Source organism: Ictidomys tridecemlineatus, chromosome 6 (assembly GCF_052094955.1).
Source record: "Ictidomys tridecemlineatus isolate mIctTri1 chromosome 6, mIctTri1.hap1, whole genome shotgun sequence".
Lineage (NCBI taxonomy): Eukaryota > Metazoa > Chordata > Mammalia > Rodentia > Sciuridae > Ictidomys > Ictidomys tridecemlineatus.
The window spans coordinates 50,063,012-50,074,327 of record NC_135482.1 but is presented as its reverse complement, the minus strand read 5'-3'; the positions used below and the strand labels follow the sequence as shown (position 1 = coordinate 50,074,327).

The window sequence follows — 11,316 nt, the reverse complement described above, 5'->3', positions numbered from 1 at the left end:
GCATAGAAATCACATTTAGGTTATATGTGTTTTCATTTCTTTTTTGTGAGGGAAGAAAATACTAACAATAGCCAAATATTTTTCCCCCTAGTACTAGAGATTGAGCCACAGGCCTCACTCATGCTAGGAAAGCACTCTACTACTTAGCTGCATTCCCCAACTCTTTTTAAAATTTCATTTTTTATTTTTTTTAGTTGTAGTTGGACAAAATACCAAAATACCTTTTTTATGTGGTGCTGAGGATCGAACCCAGTGCCTTACCCATGCTAGGGGAGCACTCTATGGCTGAGCCACAACCCCAGCCCCTAAATTTCATTTTTGAGATAGGGTCTTCCTAAGTTGCAAAGGCTGATCTTGAACTTGTGATCCTCCTGCCTCAGCCTCTCAAGATAGCTGGGATTACATGTGTGTGCCACCATGTCAACTGCCAAATGTTTTTAATAAACAATCTTTTCTCTTTATATATATATATGTTCTAGGTAGATACAATATCTTTTATTTTTATGTGGGGCTGAGGATTGAACCCAGTGCCTCACACATGGGAGGCGAGTACTCTCCCTCTGAGCCACAATCCCAGCCCCACAATCTCTCTTTTTTTTTTAATGTTATAACTTTGTGTTGTCTAATAGACTTTCAAGTTTAGAAAGAACTTTCAAGGATATTTCTGGCTCAGTTTTTTTTTTTTTTTTTTTGCTGTGGAGTATAACCCATCTGTTGATTGTGAAATTAATGGACTGAGTTATGACAAGAATTTTTTAATAAAACAATAAAATTGCACATGGTAATTGTAAGGATCATTTATCAAAACCTTCATTTTAATTGTCATGTCCATTTCCTAGGGCTGCCACAAACAGGATGATTCAAAATAGCAAAAATTTATTCCCTCACAATTCTAGAGGCTACAAGCCCCAAAATAAGTGTTAGCAGTCCTTTAATAATAAAAAGGCCAGCCCTGGGCTGGGGTTGTGGCTCAGTGGTTGGGCACTTGCCTAGCATGCATGAGGCACTGGGTTCAATCCCCAGCACCACATAAAAATAAATAAAATAAAGATATTGTGTCCATCAAAAAAAAAAACTTTTAAAAAAGGCCAGTCTTTTCTATTATTATTATTTTTTATTTTGATATAGGGTCTTGCTATATTTCCCAGGCTGGCTTTCAATTTGCGATGATCCTCTTGCCTCAGCCTCCAGAGTCACCAGGATAATAGGTGGGCACCACTGTGCCAAGCTAGAAATGAGGATTAAAAAAAAAAGTTATAGGCAAAATTTAAGTGTTGGGTATAATACAGACCTCATTGCCAAAGTCCAGAGAAGGCTGTATCGTGTTTCTCCCTGTCTCCTTCTTGTTTTTTTCTCATCTGAAAGTCTTTAAAAGAAATCAAGGGTTGGAGTTGTAGCTCAGCAATTGAGTGCTCACCTGTATGTGTGAGGCCCTGGGTTCCATCCTCGGCACCACATATAAATAAAGCTATAAAAAAAAATCAAGACATTTTTAATTGTAAAGCACAGGAAGCTAGATCAAAGGTCCCCCAACCAATAGACCTGGGTAGCCTATAAAATCATGACACCTTGCCTTTGAGGTATCTCAACGTGTGGCCACCACCCCACCCAGTTCTCTGAAATTTGCCAAGTTTTCCTCCTCTACTCACCTTGCTGCTAGCACCAGCCTGCTCATGGGAGTGAAAAAGTTTCCCCACAAAAGGTTAATTCGATTTTTATTTCTTTAGAAATCTTCTAAATAAATCATTGTGCCTATTTTTGCATGATCAAGCTGTACTATTTTCATCGTAGAAGATAATTTAGAACCCAAAAGACTCTTTGGCTAACTGCATCTTTTCCTGTCTCTAAGACATTCAGAGAGGAAACAAAGTCCTGTCAATTCCAACCCATTAATCTGCAGAGGTTCTTAGAGGTGGGACTTTGGGGACCAAGGAAGAGATGTATCTTACAATGGAAAGAAAGATGTGGAGTTTGAGCTGGTTTGAGAATGGATACCATTAATGTGTCTCTCGAAGAGAGGAATCAGAACTGAAGCCTCACATGGGAAGGTTGAAAGTATAGAAGGAGCTTCAAAATACCACTCATTTTGGTTTTGGGGCTTTTGCTTTTTGTTTTTGGTGCTGGGGATTTGAGCCCAGGGTCTTGCTAACCATGTACTTGACTGCTGAGCTACATACGTTCAGCCCCTAGCCCCAGACACCACTAGCCTTGAAGCATTTGATCAATCCTTGTTCATAGCAGCCTATATCCTCAGATTCTTTTTTTTTTTTTAATATTTAATATTTTTTTAGTTCTCGGCGGACACAACATCTTTGTTGGTATGTGGTGCTGAGGATCGAACCCAGGCCGCACGCGAGCGCGCTACCGCTTGAGCCACATCCCCAGCCCCAATATATCCTCAGATTCAAAGCACATATCTCAAAAGAGCCCTTTACATTTTGTTTACTTGCAAAACAAGAAGTTCTTTTCCCTGGAGAGATGTACTATACCCCACCTCGATCCCCCTTTGTACACAAGGCAATGGCAGGAACAAATCTAAAAGGATTAAATCTTTGTCCCAAGGTAGGAACAGAAGGATCTCTATCTTTTGATAGCGATCAAAAGGATCTTCTATCTGTCTATCTTTTGACAGAGTTATTTGCCCTTGCTTTATTTGGGTTCTTGTTGAAATTAAAAACAAAACAATCAAACAAAAAAACCCTCTTTTATTATTCACTGTTAATAGGGTGAAAAGCTCAAGTGTTCTGTATCGTGTACAAGAAATTAGATGTGTATTTTACAATAAGATTTTTCACCCAGAGGTTCAGGAAGCTGAAGCAGGAGAATTGCCAGTTCAAAGCCAGCTTCCATAACTTAGCAAGGCCCTAAGGAACTTCGTGAGACCTTGTCTCAAAATGAATTTTTAAAAAGTCGGGGGACTGGAGTTGTGGCTTAATGGTAGAGTACTTGCCTGGCATGTGTGAGGCCCTGGTTTGATCCTCAGCACCACATATAAATAAACAAATAAATAAACAAACAAACAAATAATCCATTGACAACTAAAAAAAGAAAGAAAATTAAAAAGTCAGGGGTGGGGATGTGGCTCAGTGGTTAAGTGCCCCTGGGTTCAGTCCCTGGTTTAAAACACAAAAACAAAAATCACCAAACACCAAGATTTCAAGCAACCAGATGATTTTTGCTGGCCCCAGGCACCCACTGCAACCTCTCTATCTTCCTTTATCTCTAGCAAATTCATTCTGCCAACTGTCACCTATTAACCTACAAGAAACCAGGGGGCCTGGCAGTAGAGTTGATTTGGCTTTCTATCACCCAATCACATCCACTTCCTGTTCTTTTAAATCTCACTGGCAGCGTCTTCTTTTACATGACATATGTGGTGAGTTTGGCTATGCTATCAATTTCTGATAAATTCGTGTTTTAATCTCTGACGGTCAGTGTTGCAGGCACTAATGTTATTTAAAAGTAGCCACACAGTTCTAACCCAGAAGTGGTTTTCCAGCTAAGATCATATATTCAGGCAGCTGATTACAGACACTGACCTTGAGCTAGGTTCCTGTGCGGTAATCCAAACCATCTGTACTCGACAACAATTAAAACCTTCAGATCTCTCAGGCATTTCCTTCCTCTGATTATAACTTATGGGTTGCAGCAAAACTCAGAGGAACGGTTAGATGGAGCAGGCTTTGGTGCCAGCTTGATTTCTGCGGGGCATTTCTAAACAGAGAAATCCCATTTATATAACAGCTCTTTCTTCAGCTGAAATGCATGTCCTCAACTTCTAACAAACCTTGAACATTTCATTATTCTGATTCCCTCTTTTGTCCAAAGGGGAAAAAATATCTTTCATTTATGGAGCCAGAGTCCGGCTTTTTACTTCTCCTGCCCAAATTTCCGTACCCTCAGACATCTTGCTGCCATCTACTGCAGAGATCCAGAAAAAAAAGGAAAAGAAAGTCAATGTTCCATTTCTTTCTTCCCTCCCCCCTTCTCCTTTCCCTCTCCCCCTCCTCCCCCTCCCCCTTCCCTCCATCCTCCTTCTCCTCCCACTCCTCCTTCTGCTGCTGTTGCTTCGTTAATGATTGAATCCAGCACATGCTAGGCGAGTATTCAGTACCTCCGTGTTTCATTTCTTACTGTCATTCTCCCCTCCTTTATGACCTCACATCCTTACAACTGTGACCCTCCTATGAATTCCAAAGGAAAGGCACAGAATAAATGCATCCAAGTATCTGTTTTAGTCTATTTTCTGTTGCTATAATAAAATATTCGAATTGCAGCAATTTGTGAAGAATAGAAATTTATTTGGCTCATGGTTCTAGAGACTGGGAAGTACAAGAGATGGGAGACCAGCATGTGCTTGGCATCTGGTGAGGTTCATCTTGTGTGTGGTGGAGGGCATCACAGGCAAGACAGAGCAAGCATGTTAGCTCAGGTCTCTCTTCCTCTACTTACAAAGCCACAAATGCAGGCCCTGCATCCAATACCATTAACATAAAAATTTTGGAATTTAGTTTCCAACATTGGACTTTTATGGCATATATTCAAACCATAGCAGGGTCCATGGGGGATATAACTGTCACCCTTGAGAATTGACGCTGTAAGAGAAAGCCCTTTGAAACAACAAGTTTTTATTGGAAAGCATCAAAGCCTTAGCAAATTCCTAGGGGAGTCTGAACTTTGGTTGGCTGGAGCATGGCAAATCACACTATTCCTATTTCAGTATTATCCTCTAGGAATGCTCTGGAAAAGCATAGAATTATTTGAACCAGGCTCTCCAGCAGGCTGGAGGCTGGTAACCTCAGCTTAGGGACACCCAGTGGGGATTTCTTGGGCCACTATGGAAAAATCCAATACTGGCCAGGTATGCAGGGGTGCACATGTAATCCCAGCTACTTGGAAGGCTGAGGCAAGAGCATGGAAAGTTCAAGGCTAGCCTGTGCAACTTAGCGACAACTTGTCTCAAAACATTAAAAGGTCTGGGGATAAGGCTCAGTGGTAGAGCATCCCTGGATTCCATCCCTGGTACTACCACCACCACCAAAACAGAGATAGAGAGAGAGAGAGAGAGAGAGAGAGAGAGAGAGAGAGAGAGAGAGAGAGAGAGAGAGAGAAGGAGGCAGAGGAGAAAGGGGAAAGAGGAAAGGGGAAAGGGGAGAAAGAAGACCATAAAGAATGAAAGATGGGCTGGGGATGTGGCTCAAGCGGTAGCGCGCTCGCCTGGCATGCGTGCGGCCCGGGTTCGGTCCTCAGCACCACATACAAACAAAGATGTTGTGTCTGCTGATAACTAAAAAAAAAAAAAAAAAAAAGAATGAAAGATAAAAGACCATAAAGAGTTCTTTCTCTGACTGGTACCAGGTTGGGGAGAGAACTTGGGGATATAGAGCTTTTTCTTAAGCACTAAGATTCAACAGAATGGCTCCTAATTCAGATGCCAAAAAGTGAAGAGGAGGTGAGGGGGAAACAAGTTTCCTTCCCCAGTGCTTCATCAGCACTCCTGCTCCATCTCACTAGACATGCCTTCAGCAATTGTCATGATAGAGCAGTGGTGTCTGCAGAATCTTTCACATTCATTGTCTCACTTGATGCTCTTTAGACTTATTATCTAAGCATTTTCATTCTTTAAAAAAAATTAGAAAGTAAAAAATCCCCTCTAAACTCACTCTTCAGAGAGAACTTATATTATGTCTGATTTGTATTATGCATAGAATTATTGTCCTCATTTTGCAGGTGAGAAAGCTAAGATTCAAGAAACGTAAAATACTTTACCCAAGGCCACATAGTTGGTCAGTCAAGTGTTCTATTTCCAAATTCAGAGGCTCTTTTAAGTTTATTTTCCATGTTCCACCTCCTCTCTGCCATACACAATTTTTTCTTATAGAGTGGCAATGATTTGTGTGTATGTGGTTTTTACTTTTTTTTTTTCCCTTGCTTTTTCCCCAAGGGGGAATTGAGCAATAGTTTGAGAACAACATAGGGTGGCTGTTTTATCTACAAAATGTCATGCTGCCTAGTCAGAGTATTCTCAAATGAAGGGGGCAATACATCATTTGATTTAAGAGATTTTTTTTTAAATTTTTTTACTTGGCATTATACCTTTATTTTATTTATATGTGGTGCAGAGGATCGAACCCAGTGCCTCACACATGCTAGGCAAGCACACTTCCACTGAGCTACAACCCCAGCCCCAAGAGATTGGTTTTGACACTGGGTCACCATCCACAGAATTAATGAGACTGAGCCTGGTGGTGTCATGTCTCCCTCTTGTTTCATTTGCAGAGTAAAGGACAGATGCATCTAGTACAGCAGAGGGGATTTTGTTGGAATTTGTCAGGCTGATGAGCTTTCCCAGTTGTGGCTTCTATACTAGGACTCTAGGTCCTGGCTCTTGTTTGGGATTCCACCCACTTTTACTAAGTAACTGTGTGAAGAAAATAGAAACTGTAGCAATTTTATTTTTGTTCCAGTTAAAAATACTTCAACATAGACAATGATATCTCAACCCACTATTTTTTTTCAAGATCATGATACTTAATGGTTTCATGGTATTAACTAAATGAATACCACCCCCGTAGCTTCATTTGTAGGTTTCCATACTTATCAAAATACAATTACTAAATCAATACATCAGGAAAGAGCAAGTTACTCCAAGTTTTGCTCTCATGGTTACTGAGAATAAAGAGAGGGAATAGAGGCATAAATATAATAGGAGAGTATTTTTTTTTCAATGCTGAAGCTCAAACCCTATGGTAGGCAAGTGCTCTACCATAGAGCTACATTCCCAGCCCAGTTATAGTATATATTTTTAATGTATACCTTTTAATTCCTAGAAATTTTTATGTGACTTCTTTTTCATTTCTTATTTACAAAAAGTTGGTTTGACTCAAATTGTTTGAAAACATGAACATGAAGCAATAATAAGAAATCATCACACTGCTTTTTGAAATATAGTAAAACAAAGTATTCAACTAACACCAAGTGTGTTACACAGATAAAGAACAAAAGCAACTTGAGAACTTAAGTTGAAAGCCAGTTCTCTTTTTCACAATATAAATGCCAGAGTAATCAAATATTTAAAGATGGCATTCTACAATTAAAGACTAAATATAGCATTTCCATGTAAAAGCCTTCCCATATGCCAGTATTGCTTCAACAAACATAGCTTTAAAACATTTAAGTATGCTATTTAAAAATGATAGCTTCTCCCCCCCCCACACACACACACATAAAGTGTTTAGGTCTTGAGTTGAGGCTGGATGTATAGCTCAGTGGTAGAAAGTTTGCCTACCAAAGCCCTGGGTTCAATCCCTAGTACTGTAAAGGAAAAAAGGAAAAAAAAAAAAAGATTTGGGCTAGCCTTATAACAAAGCACTCTGTGATTATTTGATGAACATTAATATATTAGCTCAGTTCTTCCCTATAGGAAGAAATGGGGCCAAGATGGCACAAACACTATATTTACTTTGTAGACACAAGCCCACAAAACTAGGCTTCAAGAGTAAAGAGATACCCTTTGTTTCATTGACAAGGAAGAAAGGTGGCTATGCACATACACACAGATGTTTTTAACTAGTTCTAGACATTCTAGACTATCCATTACATAGGAAATTCAGGGTTTTAAGGTTGTCTTTCTAATTTGGGTACCACCTAAAATGGAGCAAAACTTGACATGAATTTTAATCTCATCTCTCAATGTTACTTTCCTTTGTAGTCTGTATGTTAACTACCAACAATCAACTACTAAATGCCAGCCAGTGGGCTGTTAGGGAGCCTGAGTCTCAGTATCAGTCCAGCAGTGAACACGGAGATACCACTTAACTTCTCAGATACTCAGTTTCCCATCTGTGAAGAAGCAGTAATTACAGACCCTTTAGGTGAAGCTAAGATAACTACATGAGAAAGTGCTGTGAGCATTTTTAAAAGCATGGTCCGAGACACATCAAGCTGTTATTATTATACTCTGTTATTTAATTTCTTCATGTAGACATGAAGCCATTAACTGAAATACCTCTCAATAACACGGTAAACTCTATCTTTAAGATTTCTAAAGGTCTTTGAAGATGAAAGGATGCTAAGAGGGTTCTTGATATGAGTTCTGGTCTCATGTGCACTAAATGGCCTGAGGGGGGTGTGATTGTGTTCTGATGGAGTTAACAAAAATTCAGAGCTTAGGCTTGTTTTAAGAATTTTATTATAAATATTAACACAAGAAAGAAAAGTATAACAAACCCCTAATGCCCATGACTCAGGTTCAATTATTGTCAAGATTTTGCTACACCTTTTTTTTTTGAATTGGGTCTCACTATGTTGCCTAGGCTAGCCTTGAACTCCTGGCTCCAGCAATTCTGCCTTAGCCTCCCCAGTTCCTGTGACTACAGGCATGTGTCTCTGCATCCAGTACCATACTTGTCTTATCCATTCCTTTTTTGTTTTTCTCCAACAAATCCCAGATTTTATGTTGTTTCAATACATAATTGAAGGTGTATTTCTTTTTTTACTCCCCCCGCCCACTTCTACTAGGGATTAAACTCTACCACCGTGCGACATCTCTAACCCAGTTTCCATTATATTGTTGTTACAAATAATGGTACAGTCATAACCTTGACTAGGAGGTACTTTCTATTTTTGCTAGTGTGTTTTCGAGACTGAGGAATGCCTATATAATTTGCTAGATGCTACTGAATTATCCTTTCTGGGAGTTGAGTTGAACCATTTTACATTCCAAATAATCATATGTGATAATATCTGTTTCCCTGAAACATCAGTAACAAAGTTGTCAATTTGATGGAAAAAAAAATGGTACTTCTGAGTAATTTTAGTTTGTATTTTCATTGTTTGTGAAGTTGAGCATCTTTTTGTAGGTTTAAGGGCTATTTTCATTTTCTGTTCTGTGAAATAACAGATCTTTTTTTGTCCATTCTTCTGTTGGGTTACTGCTTTTCTACGTGTTTGGAAATGCTTTATGGATCATGGATATTTGTTCTTTATGACAAAACTTGCAAATATCTTTCCTGGTTTGTATATTACCTTTCCCCCATTAAAAAAAAAAGTATAATTTATATAAATAGAATTTACCCTTTTAAAAGGTATAGTTCAACAAGTTCTGACAAACATACAATTGCATAAACTTCTATGATCACAATTGAGATTTATTTTCTTATTTTGAATATGGGGGATTGAACCCAGGGCCTTGATCATACTAGGTAAGAACTCTACCAATGATACAGACCCTCAGCACCACGGCCAACATTTAAAACAGTTCTTGTCATTTACCTTTTTTTTTTTTCCCTCTATGCTGAGGATTGAATCCTGGGCCTTGCATATGCTAGACAAGTACTATACCACGGGGCTACATGCCCAGTCCCATGTCATTTACCTTATGACTCTTTCCACTATGTTCTATTTTGCCATGATGTGCTTTTTTCTTTTTTAAGTTATTACAACAATTATTTATGTAAACAGATTCTTTAAACAAATAGCTCATAATTCTCTTCAGAGTGTTAAATAGATTATATAGCCTAAATGTACAGTGTACCTGGGGACATGAGGACACATTGTTATAACTAATAGAAATGTTTATTTTTTTTTCTACTAAAGCAATTTATAAATTTAAAATTTAAAAATTCCTGTAGTCAATCTGAATATGATTGCTCCTTTTTACTTGAAGGATTGTGGTAGGCTTAGGAAGCAAAAAGAAATGGGCAACTTCTAAAAGAGTTTAGTAGTTTTGCTATTTCCAATATACTCCTGAAAGGAATGAAGTATGCCACTCCAAAATATGCCACTTTGGTATGACAATTATTTTGAGTTGAAAGCAATTGAAGAACAGCACACTCAGGAAAAGCTCTAAAAATAAAAGAGCATAAATATCTCTTTTATGGAGACTGGGGATGGAGCTTAGTTGTAGAGCACTTGCTTAGCTCCTATAGACTTCTGGGGATTGGATTCCAGTCCCCAACCCGATTCCCACCCTCATCCCCCCAAAAATTTCCTTTTGTGAAGGAAATTTCCTTTGTAAAGATGTTTCTCTCAGGAAAAAGAAAATGATTCCCCCACCCCATCCCCAACCCTGCCTTGTTAGCTGAGGAAATAACAAATGGGGGGAAAAGGTATTTGCAAAATACCTTTTGTCACAAAGAGCAAATATTCATGACCCATAGATAATAAAGCTGATCACCCTGAGATGACTGGACTCTGCTTGATACATCTTTTTTTTTTTTTAAAGAGAGAGAGAGGTAGAGAGAGTTTTAATATTTATTATTTAGTTATCAGCGGGTACAGCATCTTTGTTTGTATGTGGTGCTGAGGATCGAACCTGGGCCGCACGCATGCCAGGCGAGCGCGCTACCACTTGAGCCACATCCCCAGCCCATGCTTCATGCATCTTATTCAACATCCTTTGTTTATCATAGATTTCCTAGTCTCCTTCCCTCAACCTGCCCCCTGCCCAAGTCCAAAACTTCTCCACACTTTGCTAAAATGGTACGTAAGCCCTAGGAAATACTTACCTCTGGGCTTTCATTCTTTGTCTGTAAAGCTCCCATATGTATGTGCAATAGTCTTTTTTTTTTTTTTTCCTCTTGTCTATCTTTTGTCAGTTAGTGGGGCTCCAGGCACTGCAGCTGAGAGGGTAGCTACAAGAAGAAATTTCTTTCCTAGCCTGCTCATATCACATGAGCCTTTTGAGTTTAGTGGGAGATTGTTTTGTTTGTTTTTGAGAACAGGCCGTCACTGATTAGCAAAGTTCAAGGACCTGGAGGTACATTTCCCAATGCCCAACAACCTCTGCACTGCAGGAGTCCTTTCTGAACCACAGGAAGTTTCATAAGCCATGGTCAGAGCTTTTTGCTCCTCTTCATTGGAGTTACAACACAGACCACCACCCACTCTACTTCCCAAACTCTCTTCTTCATATGGTGCCCTGTCTGGCACTTTCCAAATTCACAACAGATAGTCTTATCTCCTTGGTATATCTTTCAAGAATTGGGTCTTCACCTATCTGGTCAGCTTTTCAGATTAGTTTTTTCTTTTCTCTCTCTCTCATTTTCCTTACCTTTTCTTCCCTCTGTCCCCCTTCCTTCCTTCCACTGGAAATTAAATTCAGAGCCTCATGAATACTAAGCATAACCTCTACCATTGTGCTGTATCCCCAGTACCCCAAAATCTTAACTTCTAATTCCCCTCAATTTTATGTTAATAGTTTGTACCTAAGTTTTAGCAAATGACCTTTCTTCTATTCTCTTCCTCTCATCTATCTCCCTTCTTTAAGATTCAAACTAAGGGGCTGGGGATGTGGCTCAAGCGGTAGTGTGCAGC

The 11,316-nt window shown here is 39.2% G+C and overlaps 1 long non-coding RNA gene across 1 annotated transcript; it reads right to left on the bottom strand.

Moving 5' to 3' along the window:
• Positions 1-429: 429 nt before the first annotated feature.
• LOC144378629 (uncharacterized) lies at positions 430-10,696 on the bottom strand. Its single transcript, XR_013440536.1, has 3 exons — positions 10,509-10,696; positions 1,418-1,468; positions 430-1,228 (listed from the first exon to the last, which is right to left on the bottom strand). It is a non-coding gene; the product is annotated as an uncharacterized LOC144378629 (long non-coding RNA).
• Positions 10,697-11,316: the final 620 nt, after the last annotated feature.